Genomic DNA, 23683 nt, shown 5'->3' with positions numbered 1-23683 from the left:
ACTACACATTAATTCTCCCCCTTTTTGTCAATAAAATTGGCAAAGGTACAAAAACGGGATCCTAATGAAATTTCCGAGAAGAGATGTGTCATAGACTAAAAGAAAAAAATACATACCAACTTAATTTAGATGCAATCATAAAGCCGAAGCTAAATGCATTCATCAAGGAGTTTAAGATAAAAGATAACCCCTATAAAATTCCACAGCCGCACACCCCGCAAGATATTACCATTAAGCACAAGTTAAAAAGAACTCTCCCCCATTTGATGTCATTCCCGATAGAACAACAAGAGCGACCTTAATTTCGAAAGAAAAGAAGGATTTTAAGTGGACACCAAAAACCATAGAAATGATTTTCTATATCCAAAACTCAACCAAATTAATCACAAGTAAACCCATGATTAATTTAATCGGAATACACAACTAAATCAAACCACAAAAGTGATCAATTTAATTGAAAGTGCTCAACATAAGTAAACTTACGGAGCTACGTCTAAGGTAATCATACGAAGATGACTAACTTAATCGTTCACATACTCAACATAAGGAAAACCTTAGGGAATATACGACTACATTAACCAATAGAACATGATTTGTATAGCCGTTCATATACTCAACACAAGGATTTGTGGAATATATGAAAACTCAACTAGACTAATTACAAGAGAACCCATAATTAATCTAATTGGAAAACAAACAACCAAACTAATCACAAAAGTAATCAATTTAATTGTCAAAAGATTTTCTCGAAAAAAGAAGACTTTCGGAGCAAATAACTAAATTACCAACCAAGATGATTAATTTAGTTCATAATGCTCAACATATAGCATCTTATGGAACAACCAACAAAGCCAATAAGAATAATCGACTTGGTTGTATCGTACTCAACATAAGACACACAATGGAGCCTTCACGGTAAAACATAACAAGATGGATCAATGAAGATCAATATCGTGGATAACATACAAGGATCTACTCTATTTTCCATCATAACGACATAATAGACTTTATCCTTGTCAAACAAAAGATTTTATCCTATTTTCCATCAAATACATGACTGCATAGGCATAAATTTTGTAATTGTCAAAAGTCCATTCGTCCCTTCATCAATACGGATATTAATTTATGAACGACTTTACTTTTGCCAGAATATGGGACCTTCAAGTTCACGGACGCAAACAATACATATCCCATAATCAAATTGCAATATCACAAAATCATAAAGATCAATACTGCAATAACATCATCCTCCAAATAATTTTAGAATTTAATACCAATAAACCTAAAAAATAACATAAGAAGATGAAAACAAAAATAGCTATGTGTAGTCACAATCATTGCTATTCAAAGCACTAGTTATTCTTCCAACTAATCCAAAAATAAGACATACTAGGAAACAAAACCGCTTATAAATCATTTCATTTAACTTGAATATTCTTCTCGTATTCCCTATATTCTTCAAGCTCATCTTCGATTAGGTCAATCCTTGATTCAAGACTATCCATTTTCTCCTCAAGTCTTTTGGAAGAAACTTCAAGTTCATTTTTCAGAGCACGAACTTGCTCCAAGACGAGATTCATGGTTAAAAAGAGCTTATCAAACTGAGAGACAGTAGGGTTCTCATCAGAAGAAGTGATATGTTTGTCATAGCACATCTCATTGTCAGAAGAATGGAAACGAATCTTCTTTGAAGGAAATAGAACCGTCCATACATCACTATCTTTACTCGAAAGACTAGAGGAGGACATGATAGAGAAGATGAAATGAGAGTGTTGAAGAGGTAGAGCTTTAAAAAGGAATACAAGTGTTGAATTCCCAAAAACACCCTTTTTACCAAACCCTAACAGAAGTTGGTTATCCTAAAAGCTGAATCCGTTCACAAACAAGAACTGGTAAAAACACAAACAGAAAATAACAAGATTAAATTACAGTCCCCTTGTATATCATGATTCTTGTATAAGAGGAAGAGAACACAAGAATCATTTTTCAACAAGATTACTGAGCGTAAGGCCTCCAATCCAAGGTTGGACTGGGATAATCTTTGCAAAGAGAGAAACCACCAATTCCACTAGGTTTCTGCTTATCCATTTGAAAAAGAGAGTTATGAAGAACTTTCCTATCCATTGTAATCACAGTTTTAAAAAACTTGACTGCAAATCTTTGCAAATCCTGCACCGTTTTTTGAAAACACCTTTTGATGAAAGGTAGATTTCCTTTTCCTTTTCTACATACAACGGTTAGCCGGGCAGGACTGTTATTGATTTATCGTGCTAAGATGATCCTGAGATGATCTCAAATGAACAGAGAGATTTAGTAGAGCCTTCTCCGAGAAACTTCTGGAGTTCAACACAAAATCAGGAGAGGTTTGCTGACCCCACTCATGAGACATATACGGACATGTCATGAAGGAATTATGAGAATGATTTTCAGCAAAAGACTTTGAAGGCAATCATAGATTTCCTCAGGACAATAATCAAGAGTATTCATCCATGCTTTAGTTATCTCTCTTACCTCCGTTTCTGGATCTTTCGAAGTGACCTGAACACTTTTATAGCACGTGAGACCAGTTTCATTAGTACGGCTTTTCTGGGTATTCTTATCCTTTATATTGACTAACAGAGTTTCTTTTTGATACTTTTTTTTGCTACGTCTGAGTATTTTCTTAAGTTTCTGTATAAACAGATACAACGTAGAAATAAAGAAATTCTCACTTTTCTCGTTCGTCAATTTAGGAAGACATGTCTTACAATCAGGAGAAGTGACATGATTTGTAGAAAATTGATGGTCACCTCTTGACATGTATTCGCGATCGAAAATTCTAAGTTTTCCGACAAGTGTGTTTCGCGAAAGAGTATTAAGGTTATTTCCCTCAACGATGGCATGTTTTTTGGACTCGTATCTGGATGGCAGCGATCGGAGGATTTTCATCACAATTTCCTTTTGAGGAATGGTCTTACCCAATGCACAAGATGCATTAACAATTTCAGACAGTTTATGATAAAAATTGTCAAACGATTCTTCTTCTGACATATAAAGGTTTTCCCATTCGGAATTAAGATTTTGAAGCCTAACTTCCTTTTCACCGGGGTTACCTTCAAATACGCTTTCCAAAGTATCCCAAGCTTCACTAGATGTCGTGCACAAGGCCACATAATGTCGAAGATTCAGGGTAATAGCATGCAGAATCGCGTTCAGCCCGTCGGAGTTTTTCCTTGCAGCAATTAACTCGGAAACATTATACATAAGAAACTAGGTACAAATGCATCTCTTTCCATAACAACGAGATTTTCATAGCCGTTCACAACATAGATCCATGATTGGAAGTCACGCGACTGAAGAAATGTGCGCATAACAACTTTCCACCATAGATAGTTTGAGTCATCGAAGACTGGTGGTACGTTTACAGAGATAGCACTTCTGTCCATACAGTCAGATCGCTACAAACACGAACTTGTTAGGTCTTAAACGTGTTTGCCTGCTCTGATACCAATTGAAAAAGCGGAGGTCTAACAACACCACCCAATATTTCGCTTAGCAATCTGTATGGACTAACTCCTAAATACTTTGCTAGAGAATAAACTGGACAGTCAGACTCAATCTAGATAAAAGTATATCAAGGAGTTAATATCTCTCTCTTGATTTGATTTTTACTCAATCTAAAATCAATAGCGAGTCTTTATCAAATACAAGGAATAACTTGGACGGTGCCAAAGACCAATTTCCAAGGATCAATGAATATCAATCAACAACCAAAGGTTGGATTTCCAATTGATGATCACGAACGCACAACCTGTATTGTTTCAATTATATAAAATATAATGTGGAAAAGAAATAACACAGACACCAGAAGTTTTGTTAACGAGGAAATCGAAAATGCAGAAAAACCCCGGGACCTAGTCCAGATTGAATACACACTGTATTAAGCCGCTACAGACACTAGCCTACTCCAAGCTAACTTCGGACTGGACTATAGTTGTACCCCAATCAGTCTCCCACCGATCCAAGGTACAGTTGTACTCCTACGCCTATGATCCCAGCAGGATACTATGCACTTGATTACCTTAGCTGATCTCACCCACAACCAAGAGTTGCTGCAACCCAAAATCGCAGACTTGATAATAAACAAATCTGTCTCACACAGAAAAGTCTATCAAAGGATAAATCTGTCTCCCACAGAAAAACCCTAGGTTTTGTTCCGTCTTAAGATATGAAAATCAAGGTGAACATGAACCAATTGATAATCCGGTTTTATATTCTCGAAGAACAGCCTAGATTAATCAATCACCTCTCTACAATCCTTCCTGACTACACAGGAGGTTTGTCGAGGAATCACAAACAATGAGACGAAGATGTTTGTGACTTCTTTATCTTGCCTATCGGAGAACTCTCATGATCTCAATCCAATCAATAGATTGTACTCGTACGATAGAAGATGCAAGATCAGATCACACAACTACGATAAAGTAGTATCGGTCTGGCTTCACAATCCCAATGAAGGATTTAAGTCGTTAAACTCGTTTTAGAGAAGAAAACCAAAGGTTAAAGGAGAATCGACTCTAGCGAGCGTACTAGTATCACAAATACGTGTGGAGATTAGTTTTGCACAATGCTAGATGTCTCCTTTATATAGCCTTCAAATCAGGGTTTTTCCTTAGTTACAAAGCAATCCATATTCACCGTTAGATGAAAACCTGATTTAGATTCAAGCTAATATTTCTCAACCGTTAGATCGAAAACTTAGCTTGTCACACACACTTGGGTAAACGTTTACTGGGTTTGCGAAAACCATGCCCAAACGTGTACGTGTATGTTGGTTCAACATAGTAAACCAAAAGGTTAACCATATGAGAATTTCATATTAACATTGTTCTTCTTCGCCATAACTAGTTCAATTGACTCAAATGAACTAGTTAAAGAGTTGTTAAATTGCTATGAGATCTTATGTAACTACACAAGACACAATTGAAACAAAGATGATTCGATTCGATTGAATCGGCTCATGAACTTTATAGCCAAGGTTTGCATAAACAATTCCTTAGTAATTTAAGTTTCATGTTCAGAGCACATCTTTAGATCATAACCACTTAAGCTCACAAACAAGTTCGCGGACTTAAGACAACCGGTAGAGTTTTCCAAACTCAGCAGAAAATCCAGGCAAAGAGACTTTCGCCGGTTCGCGGACTAGTTTCGCGAACTGAGTTCGGGGACTAACAAGCAAACGAGTTTTTGGAAAATCCCAGCAGAAATTCTCGGTACGAGAACTTTCGTCAGTTTGCAGACTGAGTTCGTGGACTGGGTTCGCGGACTTGGCAAATCCAACTCCTCCGGTTTCTCTCAATCAACAAAGTTCGAAAAATTCAGATTAAGGAATACATGGCTATGTAATCTAAACTCTCATTTTAATCATTGAGACATTCTCAGAGGACGTTATATAGCCGTTATTCACAGCTTGTTTCACGTCAGAGCAATTCTCAAAGTAATTGAAACTTTTCATGACTTTCGTCACCAGGTGAAGATAAACTTGATCAAAGCGAAACGCTTTACCAACACATGATTTCGAGATATAGATAGGCGAGATATACTCGGCTTGAAATATCAAATGTGTATGATCCAGTCTATATAGCATACGAATTTTGTCTCATAAGAAGTAGGAGATAGAAGAGATAGACTTTTGAGTGATATATAAGTTCAAGTCTCCACATATTTTTTTGTTGATGAAGTTTCACGGTTCCTTGAGTAGATCTTCGTCATTGTATGATGAATCGCCATGAAGTCCTTGAGCTCAACTACACTTTTCTATCCTAGTCCGAGACTTATCTATGTAGGCTAGAAATCAAGACTCATAGTTTTGATCACTAACATTGACAAACATGTTTGAGATAGCAACGCATGCGAAGTCGACCGAGCTATGCTCTAACACAATATACTTTCTAGAGAATCAACTAGACAGTCAAACTCGATCTAGAAAAAAGTATATCAAAGAGTGTAATATCTCTAACTCTTAATTCAATCTACAATCAACAAATATAAATCGACGAGCCCGATTGAATATAAGAGGAGTAACTTGAACGGTACCAAAGACCAATGTTCAAATGTAAATCAATTTAAAACAACAACCAAAGGTTGGATTATCTAATTGGTTGATCTTAACGCACAACCTTTGATATTCAATTATATAAAAAAATATAACGTGGAAAAGAAATAACACAGACACCAGAATTTTGTTAATCAGGAAAACCGCAAATGCAGAAAAACCCCGGGACCTAGTCCAGTTTTAACACCACAATGTATTAAGCCTCTACAGACTCTAGCCTACTACCTATTAACTTCGGACTGGACTGTAGTTGAACCATAATCAATTTCACATGACTCAAGGTACAGTTGTGTTCCTTACGTCTCTGATCCCAGCAAGATACTATGCACTTGATTCTCTTAGCTGATCTCACCCACAACTAACAGGGGTGTATTGGATTGGGATTTATTTGGATATTTAACAATCCTAAAAACTCCTAGGTATTCAATTAGGATATGTAAGGAATCATTAAATATCCATAGTATTCAATCAGGATTGTTTTCGATTCAACAAATATCCTAGGTATTCAATTTATTTAAGATATCTTAGGATAGTTAAGGAACACGATATATATAGATTCTTATGGATATTTGTAGGAAAAATATGTATGTTATTATCTCATATCAATCTTAACCCAAACCACAAGAGTTTCATGGATTTTTATGGACAATTTTTTTTATCACAACATAGTATGTTTTTCCACCACCACCATTACAAACCACCACCACCACCACCACACACCACCAACCAACACCAGACAACCACACCACACACACCAATCACCACCCATCACCACCACCTCCACCTCCTCCGTCCACCACCAGACCATACACACCAACCACCACCGCCCACCACCACACCACACCACACCACACACACCAACCACCACCTCCACCGTCCACCACCACACCACACACACCAACCATCACCGCCACCACCACACCACACACACCAACCACCACCACCCACCACCACCTCCACCCACCACTTCAACTTTTGGATATATATTTTTTTTAAGGGAATCATGATGACCTTGGTTTTTTTCAAATAAACTTACTAATTAATAATACACTTCAGTTTTTTAAAATCTAACTATTTCTAAGGAAATCCATATAATCCAGAATCATATATCTATAAGAATCTTAAAGATTCTTTAAGAAACATTATAAATCCACTAGATTCTGGTATAACTAGTATCTAATTTTATCTAGATAAATCATGATCCAATACACCCCTGTAAGAGTTGTTATGACCCAAAGTCGAAGACTTGATAAACAAATTTGTCTCACACAGAAAAGTCTATATATTGAATAAGTCTGTCTCCCACAGAAATACCCAAGAGTTTTTGTTCCGTCTTTTGATAAATCAAGGTGAACATGAATCAATTGATAAACCAGAATTATATTCCCGAAGAACAACCTAGTATTATCAGTCACCTCACAATAATCTTAATCGACTAGCGAAACAAGATATTGTGGTATCACAAACGATTAGACGAAGATGTTTGTGTTACTTTTATCATTCCTATCGGATAAATTAATATCGAGTCAATTATGTCAACTGTATTCAATACGAAAGAATCGGACAAGATCAGAACACACAACTACAAAGAAAATAGTTGGGTCTGGCTTCACAATCCCAATGAAGTCTTTGAAGTCGTTAACCTACAGGGTCTCGAAGAAACCTAAGGTTAAAGGAGAATCGACTCTAGTTGATGCAACTAGTAACACACAGGAGGTGTGGGGATTAGGTTTCCCAGTTGCTAGAGTTCTCCTTTATATAGTTTTCAACTCACGGTTTGCAATCCAAGTTACCTTGGTAACAAAGCATTCAATATTCACCGTTAGATGAAAAACCTGAATCAACCAAGTTAATATCTTTTAACCGTTAGATCGGACTTAGCTTGTTACACACAAATGAAATGTACCCTCAGTTAGGTTTATGTAACCATACCCAAACATGTACACCATGTTGGCTCACAATAGTTAACCGAAGTTAGCCATATGATTACTCTCATATCAACCTTATTCATCTTAACCATAACTAGTTCAAATGACTCAAATGAAACTAACTAAAGAGTCATTCAATTGCTATATTCTCATAAAAGTATACAAGAACACAATTGAAGCAAAATCGATTTGATTCACTCGAATAAAATACATGAACATTATAGCCATGGTTTGCAAAGATTGCATTCCTTAATTTATAAATGTTTAGATTCATGTACACAACCGATTTTAGAAAGTAACCAACTCAAGTATGCAAATGGGTACGCATACTTAAGTAGCCGGACCGAGTTTGGTTACGCCAGTACGCGTACGGGTGCGCATACCAATTTAAATTCCAAACTCCAGCAGAAATTCACGGACATGAGACTTCCGCCAGTACGAATACTTCAGGTTCCCGGTTTTGGACTTACACACAAATGTGATAACACACTATGTTTATATCCAAACTTGGTTACATGATTCTAAGATCTTTATTACAATCATTGAAACTTTCTTAGAGGATGACAATAACCATTTTCACACACTATTAGGATCAAAGCAATTTTCAAGATATTGAAATAATCATTAACGAAACATTTCAAGACTACACCAAATGATTGTATCACACAAACCATGTAAGATGTTACTCGGAAATTTTCATATGATATAAGATGAACCTGGTCGAAGCGAAAGCTTTCCAACACATATTTCGATAAATATGTAAGCGAGATAAACTCGGCTCGAAACCTCAAATATGTATATAGAAAACTATATCGTAATACGACTTATGTCTCAATATAAGAGATAGAGTAGAAATAGACTTTCCAAGTGATAGATGAGTTTCAGTCTCCTCATACCTTTTGTCGATGAAGTTCCAAAAGCTCCCCTTAGTAGTTCTTCATTTTCAAATGATGAACGCCGTGAAGTCTAAGCTCAACTACACAATCTATGTCCTAGTCTGAGACATCTATAAATAGTCTAGAAATCAATACTTATAGTTTGATCACTAACATTGACAAACATGCTTGAGATAGCAACGCATGCGAGTTCTTCCGAGCAGTGCTCTAACATTAGGCAAGACAATTAATGAAATACACAGCGCATCTAACAAGACTTATACGTTGGCCAAATATGTTTCCATACTTTTCTAATAAGATTCATCAAAAAATTTATATCTCTCGCAAGGCCTTTACATAAAATCATGATATCATCAGGATCATAAATATGATTTTGTTATCATATATTTGAGGGATTAAATAGAATAAATAATGCATTCCAGATAATCAAACTTTAGAGCCATGTTTCCACCAAAACTTTGATTATCCAGGAGGTTGATAACCTCAATAGTTTAACCAATGCACTCATGGTCAATACTTCTGTCTTTGTATGGTCCTTGTTGCTACATGGTCCTTGTTGTTATATGGCTCAGTTTATCTGCAAGAATCTTCAATATTATCTTAATATGATCAGTCCCAAAAGAAATATGTATAAACTTCTCAATCGAGCAAGCACCAAACTTTTTAGGAATGAAAATAATATGGTTATAAGTAGAAGGATAACCAACCTTACTCGAAGAAGGATAAATATCAGGATATAACCAACCTTGCTCGAAGAAGCACCTGACTGAGTTAAAGATATCAATGCCAATCACATCTCATAAAATAGTGAAAAAATGACCACAAAATCCATAGTGATCAAATGCTCCATTTGTATCATATTAAAGACTATGTATTATACATTTTCCATATAAGGAATCACGGTTGAGTATGAGTTCCCCGAACTTGAATCACAACTTACCTGATTCATTTTACACTTATCTTTCAACGCAAATTCAACTTTATAAGTGCTTTAAAGGCCTAGATTGTGTAAGTCCTCTGAAAAACCATCACGAAGTAAATGTTGTTTAGTGACATCAATATCAGGAAAAGTCTAATCCACAACCCTATGAACATCCCCAAAGACATCCTTATTCTATCTCATCAAGTAATTTAACTTCTGCATGAGAATAAACATTGGACAACTATAGTACTAACAAACCATTTACCTCTCAACCACGGATGGTAATCATATGCTCTGAATCCTGTAATAACAATGAAAAGTAGTTCCACCTTCACAAAATAAAAGAGCAAAAGATAATGATCGGAACAAAGTTCTTATGAAGTATTTATCACGGTTTATTAAAGTTCCTTCAAATGACCATGAGGTGATTAACGGTGATAGTCTTCCATGCAATTGTTATATGTGTACTTCTCAATCTTCCCATGTATTATGTCATTGTTGGCGGTATGGTATTTAAAAGAATATTGCTATATGGACTTACCAAATTTTACGGGGAATTGACAATTTAGTAAATACAACGGTGAGAATTGTTTTGTTTTATATGAATTTTAATAGTTTTTTTGTGGAATTTGCTAACACCGCACAAACCTTGATTAAAGCATCTATAACTCGTTGTTTTATTTGGATATGTTTTATTATATTTTTTCTTTCCATCAAATGCGTTCCAAGGTTCTATGTGAACGTAATTTATCTAATATAATAAGTAAATAAATAAAGAGTTGTGTTGAAGTTGTACCCAATAACACACTTTCAAAACTAACTTTACTAACTAAATTAACTGATCTCAAACCTATTGTTCTTACATAAAAAAATAAAATAAAGTGGAGATCCTTTTAAGTTTTAACTATACCAATTAGATAAGTTATTTCTTGTTTATCTAACGTTCAATCTGTTTATAGTTTATTTTGAATAAGATAACTAGAAGATTAATGAACATAATTATATAGATGAAAAGATGGTATCACCGGCCAAAAAATTAAAAAATGATGATACTAGAAACCACGCATTAGAAAAATAATATTCAATCGAAATAACATTTAGTTTATGAAAAGTACATTACATAACTGCTACAAGGGTTATTAAATTTTACGGTATAACTAAATATGTATAAAACAAAATCCTAATGAAATAACAAAGCGTTCCTATGACATTTTTTACTTTATTTTCCATCTACTTGAATGTATTACTTGAATAGACTCAGCTAGCTAGATCATCCGCAAGACCGATCTAAGCATCCATTAATTGTCAATAATAACCCTACCCTTGTTCCCATCATTAAGGAGGTGAGGTGAGGTACATGGGAATACAAAACCGCCTAGTAGACTTTAATCACTTACCTGTCGCTCGCACATTCGGACATATATAATGAGTTTACCATTCGTACTAGGGAATAATCATACATCAACTTGCCATTTGAATTAAGCAATAAAGTTTAATAGATTTATGATTATATTAAACGAACATGATCAATCGTTAAGGAACGGTTTGCGTTACTTTTTTTCAGATTGATTTTGTTGTTGGCATTAGGTCGTTGATATCACACTGAGTTTACATCGTATTACTGTCACATTGACAATTGTTTGGTACTTATTTCCAAAGTCCTAACTTACAAAGAATCTAAAGACTTATGAAACGCGTGTTTTTAGATTTTATATACAATGAGGGACTATTCTCAACATTCTCTCTCACGTGTAGCCTTTTTGAATGTAACACGTGAACATGTAATCAAGTGCCATAAATTAGGTGTGATTATCTTAGACCCATCACAGATTACTTGCTCTGCTTCCATACTGAATTCCATGTATTTAACTAACCTTGCAAGTTAGATTTTGAGGATATTTAGGCCCATGGACTTTAATATTATTACTCTTATGAGAAATTTTTAGCATTTTTTTTCAAATAAGATCTGCTTGTGATTACATTTTCACTTACATTAAACGCTTTGAAATTTTTTGGTTATAATTATCTTTAGCAGATTATCCGGAATATATATTTTTGTTGTAGATAGAACAATAACTTTAACAAGCACAAAAATGACCAACACCGGACTTTGGCACCGAACATTTTTAAAATTGAGGAACCGTGTTCGAGCATCGCCCAATCAAACTCACAATTTTCGTCTATCAAGATCATTGTAAAATTTATTTGATCAAGACTATATATGTTTATATGGTCTACTAACATCAGTTTTAGACTAGGAACAAGACAGGGTACTTGAGTATCATAAATCACCGAATATCCTTGAAGAATGAAGACTGAAATACAAGAAAGACATCAATGAGGACTTCATCAACAAAAGTATCTGGAAATTGATCTCTTTTGGAACTCTTGTTTATTCTACCTTTCTAATCTATCTAAATAAAGCTCCCACGCTTTGGAACAATTCGTATGATGGTAATGTACATTTTTTGTATGCACTAGAGGATATTCGAGTCTAAGACTTCAATGAGAATGACCTTTGACTTGAAAATCGCATCATGCATGTTGTAGTGAATGGAAAGACGAAATCATTCAATTCCAAGTTATAACGAAGAAGTTATGAGTGATTTACTAAAATTGACATGTATGACTATATGTAAGTGCGTGCATAAGAAATAGTACATGAACTTTCAGCGACATTTTGCGAACTAAACCGCAAAAACATGACTTTATACTTATGTTTGTCAAGTATGTGATGTTTTCTATTCTAGGAAAGATGGTTATTCTTTCACACATCATCTATTGCCATATTTGGTTAGTTTCAAAACATGTGTTGTTTTTTATTCACCCTTAAGACCAAGTTTTAATTTATCTTATTTTATTAAAAGACAATTACAAAAATACAATTTATGCTATCAATAGTTTATTTAATTATTTGTGCTAAAATTGTGCAACTTAAGAAAGACTTTTAATATAAGAACAGAGTCTAAATAAGGAAACTAGTCCACGAATAATTCAAGCAACCTAGCCTTGGTCATTCACCGTAAATAAAAGGATTCTTGTAGCTACACAATCTATCCCTTGGAAATTAAGTGATTACAATAATCCTAGTATATTTAACACCATTCTCTAGCTACTTTTACGAGGTCATTAAAGAATTATTTATCATAAACCATAGATTTAATGGGTTTCAATCTAATATCGTACACCGACACTAGTTGGTTCGAAATCTACATTAGAAAGAGAACTTCATATAAGGCGTTTCACAAAAACCTTAAGAATCTCTAAAACATATCTATAGAGTTTCCCTAGTTTATCTTGTTGTAGATTCAATTAGGTGTCTCTATAAGTTTTCAAGATAAATCCCAGTTCTACAAGTTTGTTTTCTTATCTACTATTCACCTAGGTAGTTCTTGAAAATGACGGTGATACCAAGTACACCACAATATTTTCGCATCAACCTATTATAGACACACCTTGTATTGTATTATAAAGACAATAAATATCAAAGACTATTTCAACAAGACATATAATTGACATATAGCATAAAATCGTAACTGAACCAATCTATTGGATCGTACCAAGTGTTAGATTAACGTAAAGTGCTATTACTTTAATTATAAATATAATAATAATTTTAATGCAGAAAGTAACATAAAGGCACACAACAAGATTTTATTATCGAGGAAAACTGTAAGACAAAAAACCCCGAGACCTAGTCCATGCAGTTTTGAATACTCTCATAATCAAGCCGTTGTACAAATTGACTGCTGCAACTTCGTATAGTTGAGAAGTAAACTACTTCTTGTTATCCAGTTCCATAAATATTTATACGTCTACAACTAATATGGTCTGCGCACATGAAATAATATATCTCAGTCTACAAGTTATATTCGATTAATTCTTGAGGAAAAGCGATTAACCAGTTTGCCTGATCTTTTTAACAAGTTTGACGTTTATAAATAAATAGTTTGTCACATCCCGGAGAATCAAGTATGCAAAAAGTATCACAAAAATTTGAATACCAAAAATAATAGTCTTCTAGTCTTCAATCTTAAAATATCACAAACAGCTTGACTCCTACTAATGATTTATCATACACAAAACAGAGTTTGTTAACGTTGAATGATCACTAGTCCTATCATCAGATCTCGAATCAAATAGATATGAAATAGTTAATCTTTGAACTAGTTCGAATAGACTTATATCATAAGAGAAGGACCACATAATAAACTAGATCTATCTATGAAGGTTCAACTTTAACGTTAGTCAATCAAATCAACAATCTAAAACTAAATAATAATTCACAATTTAGTTTTATACCGACGGTACTGCTAAAAGTACGTTAGTTGATCCTGGAGAAGATTTTGAACGAGGGCCACGCCAGATATTTCACCTAATTAGATTACTCTCCTCTATCAACAAGTATATGTAAATACTACAAGTTGGCTTCCCACACAAACAGTTAGGCAGTGTGTCACAAGATGAATTGTAATAATTACAATCTCCACCATTTATAGTGTAATGACCAAGTTTTGTTTGCGCAAGAAGGAATTATCATATACAAAAATCCTAATATGCAACAATAATATATTTTCGGTTTTGGAAAATTCCAACTATAATCCCTGTCATGTACCCCTCTTATATGAAAACTAATATTAGCTTGTATACAATCTATATTGTACTAATATAACAACCAGGGATATGCTATCCTCTGGGATACATAAAACATATAAATTCGAATATCTAAAAGGTATCAGAATATTTCAGTTTCGGGATCTCACTGTAAGTACCAAAGAAAATACTTGAAAATTAAGTAATAAAAATTTAGCATGTGTTCAGAAAGTATGCCGACATCATGTGAACTTTTATTTTTAACTAAACAATATTTAGGTATCTTCATAAACCCTAATACAGTAGAAAACCGAAAATATGCTTTTTGGTTATGTAGGATTGGTCCTACTAGAGGTCTACAGGATCGATCCTGGGTGAGATCCTTGTTAAGGTAACATTCAAGCTAAAGGTCATTTTAATCACTTATTCAACTACCAAAAAGGTTTCACAAGTTACTTCATTAAATTATATGGTTAAACACAATTCCAAGGTAAGTATTCAACTGAAAGTTCAACACACTAAATAATAAAACAACTAGTATATCTTTCCTTGACACTTCGATCATAGAATGACCAAGTCATCAATACTATAGACAAGTATACAACCCATAGTTCGTCGGTTATATTTTCTATATAAACTGACTTCAAAGAAACATAGATAAAAATGGAACAAGTCAAGTTTTTGTTAATAACCTCGAACAAAAGGATGATGTTTTCTTTTATGTCGATATATCTCCATGTTAATCATGAGTAACACGAGCAAGTCCCAAAATTTTTATGTTCCTAGTCTAACCTAACGAATTTGACTCTATTAATCAAATCAAGCAGCTTATAATTTTATAACTAAAATATGACAACCAAACTTTACACTAATGTTTGGTGGGTTCAACCAAGCCATGCTCTAACAACTCTTAAAAGTAAACACAATATTTCCAGAATCTTGATTCATATCTAAAAGGAAATAAAATAGGTATTTTGTGTAGGCAAAAACTCTTCACTTCGCCTAAATCAACTTTTAAACCTGTAAGGACGTCCGCTAGAGGAATCAAGTGAGAAGGATCTTGCGAGACCCAAGAGACGTAAGTCTCACGATATATGATGAATTTCTTGGAGGGTTAATTTTGCCTCAACTACATTCCAATCCGAAGTATGATAGTAGGCTATTGTTTTTAGCTACTTAATATAATGTGGTGTTCAAACTGGACCGAGTCTTTTCAACTTCATTACAGTTTTAGTCATTAAAAAAAATTTCTGTGACTTTCTTAACTTTTTACTTCCGTATTATAATCCTATTGGTTATAACTAAATTTAAATCAAGTGATTCCATAATGAATCTATGATTCTAGATACTTTTTCTAGCTCAAATTATCTAGATCCTAAAAGATTTGTTCTTGTTGAATTTGTATCTTGAAATATGGATTATAAGACTCGTTCTTATTGGAATTCGCATCTTGTATGGTTCGGGTAAATACTAGGTTGATCTTGCATATTAATTTTTTAAATTGTCCGAAAAATTGTCTTATACGTTCACGGAGGAAAAAATTGATAGTGTACTTGGTACTTTCTCCCTTTTCAGATGACACATGGAACAATTATTCACTGTTAAAGAGATTGGTCGTGTCCACTATGTTTATGATAAAATTCGGTAGTTACACTTTTATTCCTAGTGTTAATTACAATGTCCTAACTTCCCCCAGTTCTAATGATCCACATTTGTGTGATAAAACTCCCCGAGAACTATTAATAGAGATTGTGTTTAATAACCTTCATGAACCTATATTTTGCAACCATTTAGCAAAATATAAGAAGATTAATCTTCCAATTAACTGAATAAATATAATAAGTATTATCTCATCGGATCATAGCATTCCATAACATATAATTACTAACTCAGAAAAATCCGGAAATAAAATCCTAAGAGATGATGATGTTAATGATTTCGATTCGTTTCAAATCATTTTTTTTATCAAGCAAGAAAAAGTTATGGTGAAAATGAGAATGTTACAAGGAGACAAAAAAATATACAGTAGGCTAACAGAATATTCTATCGCAAACAAATTTATAAGAGAAATGCTTATTCAAAGAATCTATTGAATCAAAATTTATCTGATTTCAAATCGATCTCCCATTCTTGAACCAAAAACATCTTGTTAACAAAAACGTCCAACAAGTTTCGCCAACAGGTTTCTTTAACAGTCAATAATAGAAGAAGGTATCATCCTTTAATTTTACAAATGTTAGGTACCAAAGTACGGTATCGGTTCTTTCCTGTGTACCATCCATTAAATAATCAAAAAAAATTAAAAATTTCAACTTTTATAAGTAGCATAAACTCATAAGTTTTGTTATCTCAAGTTTGCTGTCAATGTTAGATGTACAAAACTATATCTTGATTTCTAATCTACTCAGACTAGGATTAGAGTATGTTAGGTTAGTATTATAAATTACTGAATAAGTTGAATATTGAATAACGACGAATAAATGAAGAAATTTATGGGAACTTCATCAACAAAAAGGTATGTGAATACTTACCTATCATATTTATTGATCACGGCATATGCCATCTTTTGAGACTATATCGTATGATATTAGTACATTTGATATGGCAAATAAGAAATTTCAAGTTCAAGCTTGTCTTGGTTAAACTCTTGAAATATGATTCAAGCAATGGATGTGCATAGATCCTTAGCAATCTTAGTTAAAATAATTTATTATTCGCAAACTAATTTTTGTTTCAAGTTGATTATTTGGAAATCGCCCAAGAAAAAAATGCATACTATTTATGGATATTAGATATTATGAATGTTTCAAAATGAATTATGATAGATGTAGAACTGCTTGGAGAAAGGTATACATACTTGTATGTGTTACGTAGTCAGTCTGAGTTCCGCGAACTGTATAGGCTTGTAAATCTGGTCTGGAAACCCCTCCATCCAAAGCCACGGTGGAGCTAGAAAGAAATGGGGGGTCTAGTCGACAAGTGAAACAGATGAACGAAGACCGATCCCACCGAATCATAACGACCAATGATAGATTTCTCTCCACAGATTGAATTAAAGAACAAAAAACGTTTCCAATACCAGTGGCTGCGCCTGCTAGGGCAATAATAGCATCTCCAGCTCCAATTAATTTCATCCCTTCTAATATGACATGTTGTTTTGTTGAATCTTTTTTGTTTTTTTTTATCATTACACTGCGTCCACTCAGAAAATACCCCTATGCATCTTGCTTGGGCGTAGGACCTAAGACATGGAAGATACTGCAATTCAGGAAAGAGGGTAGGTTTGCAAACCCTTATGACCTGAGTTCGCGAACTTCCAAGGCTTTACGAACACCTATGGCCTGATTTCGTGAACCTCCAAGGGTGTTTACTTTGACTTACTTGTGATTGTATTAGGTTTTGTCCATACATTTTGAAAGAAAAAGTTGTTGGTGTACTTGGTACGCTCTCCTTTTCAAAGATTATGTACGTACGTGTACTTTATACGTGTGGTTCAGAACATTCAGAATGTTGAATGTTAATAGCATGTTTGGATACACATTGAGAAGTAACTTTTCTAAGCAAAAAGTTAGAAGTTAGGTTGGAAATCAACTTTAAAAATGATTTGTAGAAGCAAAAAAAAAAAAAGTTAACTTTTTGTAAAGAAAAACCATTTTGCTTCTTACTTCTAAGTTGATTATGCCCTCTAGAAGCATTTTCGCTTCTGGTATCTACACAATCTATGAAACTGTACGATATAAGCTACATATACCATGCCATTTTAGCATTTATAATACTTGAGAATAATAGTGAGTTGTAAATAAATATGAAGACTTTTAAATTGAGCCCGAGTTTTATGAATAATTTTACACAACACCAAGGTATACGAAGAATTCTAAAATTTAAGATACAAAAGAAAATAAAAAATCTAGCGGACTTTGAAAATCCACCTCATCTTTTAGTCTGCATTATATATATATATATAGCAATTGCTGAATTTATATGGTAAACATGCTAACAGAGAACAAACGTAGAATACACAAAATTGGGTTGAAGAGAAGGATAATTTGGAGTAACTAATATGGGTTGAAGAGAAGCATAATCATGAGTAACTAATATTTTCATACAATTTTATTCGTATATTCAATTTAAATGCAAAAGTTTCATATTAGGGAATTGATTCTTCCTGGTGTATAAATTCAGTAGGCATAACCCATTCTCCTTCAATTATTAGATTTTCAACTTTCATATTAGGGAATTGATTAAGATATGCATTTTCTGGATATAATTCACACAATGGTTTTTCTTTTATCCATGTATCATACCAAACAGATATATTTGCACCATTACCCACTATCCATCTTGTGAAATTCTTCACATCTTCTGAAATCCATTTCAATCCCGGAAGTATAGAATATTTTTTATAGTACCCAATTCATTTCAATCCCATTCTTGGTTAAGAATTTTTATTGAAAGTATCTTGCCCATTCTTCTTTAAAATTCAACATTTTCCACCAAAGCTTCATAAGGAGTGCTTTATTCATGATTTCCAATCTTCACAGACCAAGACCTTCTTCTTCAAATGGAGAACATGCCTTGTCCCATTTTAGTGTAATACTCTTTCTTTTTGCAGGGTCTCCTGACCATAGAATTTTTTTTATAATTTGTTCACATTCATTCAGAATTCTTTGTGGCCATTTATATACTGACATAATGTAGATGGGAATGCTACAGAGCACATGTTTGTCTAATATCAATCTTTCTTTAAATGATAAGAGATTGCCCATCCATCCAGCTAAGCTTGCTTGTATTCGTTCTACACAATTCCAAACATGTTGAGATTTGATTCTTCCTGGTGTTAGCATAAAACCTAAGTACTTGTCTGGAAATGTAGAGAGAGGCATTCTGCATTCATTGGTAATTTTTTGATTTCTCAGATCACTAGTTCCACCAATAAAACATTTGCTTTTTTCAAGATTGAAGATTTGACCCGATGCATCTTGCTAATCTTTGAGCAGTGCTGCTAGCTTTTTAACATTTCTCTTGTCATTATTGCAGAACAAAACTATGTCATCTGCAAAAACAAATATGGGATGGCTGTACACCGTTTCTTGATATCATAGGTTGGAGATGTCTTGACTGAATCATTCTTGATATTGCTCTTCTCAATAAGTCTTCAGCATTACAAATAGAAGAGGTGATAAGGGGTCACCTTTTCTGAGTTCCCTCCCTACTAGAAAGTACCCCATAGGACCACCATTCAACAGAACTGATATTCTTGCAGATTTCAGCAAGGTATGAAGCCAAGTGATTCCTTTTTCTGAAAAGCCAAAATCCCTCATTACTTGAAATAAGAACTCCCAACTGAGTGAATCATAAGCTTGAGAAATGTCCAGCTTTATGCCCAAGTTTCCACCTCTTCTTTTAATTTCAAGTTCATTCATAAATTCTGAAGCAAGAAAAATTTGTTCTTGTATGTTTCTACCTTTTATGAATGCACCTTGTTGAGGTGATACTATTTTTTGTATTAAACTTCCAAATCTTGAGGATATAATCTCTGTGATCACTTTAAAACTGAAGTTCATTAATCCAATTGGTCTAAACTGTCCATCTTTTTTTGCATTCTTGACTTTTGGAAGAAGTAATAAAAAATTTGCATTGAACCCTTGTGGGATGAATCCACCTCTCCAGCAATACTGAATAACTTTTGTTAAGTCATTTCCCATTATTTCCCAAGCATATCTATAAAACCACCCTGCAAAACCATCTGGTCCAGGGGCACTATCAAGATCAAATACTGTTTTTTCACTTCTTCATCAGCTGGAATAGCATCTAAGAACATATTTTCTTCTTCACTCACCAATTGTGGTATGTCTTGAAAAAATTCTTTATTATATCTTACTTCTTGAAAGTTAAATTTCTCTTCAAAATGGTTGATAAGAATATCAACAATCTTTTGTTGATCAACTGCTATATTCCCATTTTCATTTTCCAATTCAACTATTGCATTCTGAGTTTGTCTTAGTTTCATATTTATATGAGAGAAATTTTAATTTGAAGCTCCTTCTTTCAACCACTTAACTCTTGATTTCTGTTGGTTTATTTCTTTTTGTTGCTGAATAAGAACCTCCTGCTTCCCTCTTGGTGTAACTAAATTATTCAACAGATCTGTATTCTCAGGATTTTTGTCAGAAAACAATGTAGCTTGCAATACTTTTTCCTTAGTTGCTTCATTTTTTTGTAACATCCCCAAAGGTGTTCCAATTCTACAACTGTAGCTCTTTCTTTAAGATTTTTAATTTACTCATGAAGATAAAGATTGGATTACCTCTAATCATTGTATTCCAAGAAGCTTGAATTTGCTGCAAGAAGTCAGAATGAGATTTCCAAACCTTTAAAGCTCTAAAAGGAATATTCTTAGGTTTTGGAATATCAGCATTTTCTCCATAAAGTATTCTATGATCTGAGATGCTTCTTACTCCAACTTTGTAACCCCAACTAGGGTATAATTTCAGTCATTTATCATTAAAAAATGCTCTATCTAGATTGCAAAGTATTCTCTTTTTTCCTGCTCTGTTATTGCACCAAGAGAACTCCAAACTAGATTTTGGAGCTTGAATGAGTCCACAATTATTCAAACATTCATTGAATTCTCTCATGGATATTTTCAGAGGACTGAGACCTCCTTTTTTTTCTTATACACTTGTTAATGTGTTGAAATCTCCAATGACAAGCCATGGTTTATTTATGGTACTTACACTCTCGATTTCTTGCCATAGTTTTCTTCTGTTTATTGTGAGTGTGGCAGTATGAACACCAGTAATTACAGCATCACCAACTTCCATTGTTATTGCTTGTTTAGTACTTGATAAAATATTTGGAGTATATATTGAAGAGCTCCATAGAATCAAATATTTCCTTTATTTCCATCACAAAAATTATGAATAAGATTATAATGCATACCTTGGAGCCTTAGTTTTTTGATGAATTCTGAAGAAGCCCATACTTTTGGTTCAGCTAAAATAACTAAAGAAGGACAAAAAGATTTAACTATGTTTCTTAATTTGTCTTTGGCCTTTGTTTTCCTCATGCCCCTTAAGTTCCAATATAGAACTTTCATTTAGAAGGAGGATGAGAAGATAAGGTACTTCTCTTACCAAGTCCATTTTTACTAAAATTTGCATTTAAGTTGGCAGCCTGAGTTCTTGTTGTCACATTTGGGTTTTTTTCCAACTTTTGGTCTTACTTGAATAAAATCATCTCCATTCTTAGAACCATAAGTAGTTGCAGTAGAATTATTAGAATGAAGTGATGCAGAATCAGTACGTTTCTCATGAACACAGTCTTCATTTTCTTTTGAATTAACATTTGAAGCAACATTATGAAGTTGTATTACTGGAGATCCAATAGGAGGTTGAATGTTTACCACATTGTTTATTGGTGGAGCACTTGAAACCATTGCAATTATTTTATCCACAGAAAGATTTGGAAATTCTTCATGTGAATTAATTGAACCCCTGAATTTCTCATTCATGTTTTGCAAAATATGAAATCTTCCAGATGATGTATCACCTTGAATATGAGGAAAAACTGCATCAACTGCATCATTATCACTTAAGATATGATCCTTAATATGATCAATTATATGCTATACTTCTTTATCAGCTTGAGGAAAACATATATCAAACCCATTTTGATTTTTTGTCCTCCATTGTTTCTTTGGCTTCTCAATCATAACTTCATCTTGTTTTTCAGAATATTCACTTCTTTTCAGCAATTAAGTGACCCACTATTGAGCAGTGATTACAAAATTTAGGCTTCTTCAAAATTTGAATTGCTTGTTCAAATTTCCCATACTTGTATTCTACAACCACTTTGCTTGGAATATACTTTGCAAAATCAACTTCAACTAAAATACTGACATAGTATCCAATTTCTCTCTTTAAAGTGACTTCATCTACCTTGATAGCTCTCCCCAATTTGTTACACATCTGTAGAAGAATACTTTTTTTCCAATATTCAATGCTTAAACCAGGAAATGTAACCCATAAAAAAGGTGAAGAAGTTTTCTGTGATTCAGGATTGAAATTAGGTTCCCATGGGCGGAGTTTCAAAGTTTGTTCTTCCACCATCCATAGACCCTGCTAAATAAGGTTTCTATCTTCTTCATTATCTAACTTGATGATAAAAAAACCTTTTCCCAGAGGAATAAATTGCAGAGATCCTTTAATAGCCCATTGTTGTTTTAACGAGTTAGTTGCAATATTCATCTTCAATTTAACAAAATTGAGTCTCCCAATCAAGCTAAATTTCCACTCATTTAAACTTTCTTCAATAACCTCGTCAGGTATAAACATAGAAGGAGGCTCCTCAGGATTCATTGGTGAAGAAGCAAAATCAGAACTCAATTTTTTTTAAGTAGATCGAAAACCAGATCCACTAGAAATTAATTTTTCAGAAATAATAAGAGGAGTAAAGACCTTTAAATTCAACACCAATCATCTGATTTAATGGAAAATCACCTGAATTAATACGGAAATCAGATCAGAATCCAAGAATTCCACAAATTTAATGAACGAGTCGTCACCGATTTTTGTCGCCGAGTCGTCGCTGTGTCGCAGAGCTCTAATTGCTTAAATCATTAATATTCACCTCGTTAACCTCTCTATCTACCAATCTTGATTTTAACGGTTGAAAATTCGTCAGTTTTTGATGGTTGATTTTTAAAGTGATAGATGATGGAGTTACACGTTTCGGAATATGATCATTTTTTGTGGATATATAGAATTTTTCAATGCAAATATATCCTCAAAATATTAGCTTCAAATCGCTACCGTTTAATTTTTATAAAATTAATTATGCCTAAAGTGTGAGATAATGTAAATAGCACTGTAGTATCTCTGAGAAGCCCTTCCACGGCAACTATCAAACCCTCCTTAAAATGATTAAAAAAATAAAAAATGAAAAAAATATATTGTGAATGATGGGCAGAAAAGTATTGTAAGATGGAAGCAAGAGAAAAGTGTTTGTATTCTACAGAAACATTCTCATTGGATACAGATTTTGAAGACAAACATATAGTACACATGTACATGCGTCAACATAACTGAACCCAATTTTCTATTCCTTAAACAAGTCCATAAGCTTCAGCGAAAGATGACTGAAGAGTGACTAATGGATGTTTTGTTTTGTGGGAGTAGTTGCTATTAGTGGCTTATAGGGACACTAATAAGATAATCAGTGGATAATAATTACTAACAGAATATGCAAC

The sequence above is a fragment of the Papaver somniferum genome, chromosome 3 (assembly GCF_003573695.1).
Source record: "Papaver somniferum cultivar HN1 chromosome 3, ASM357369v1, whole genome shotgun sequence".
NCBI lineage: Eukaryota > Viridiplantae > Streptophyta > Magnoliopsida > Ranunculales > Papaveraceae > Papaver > Papaver somniferum.
The sequence above is the reverse complement of the archived record's forward strand: the minus strand, read 5'-3'. Positions refer to the sequence as shown.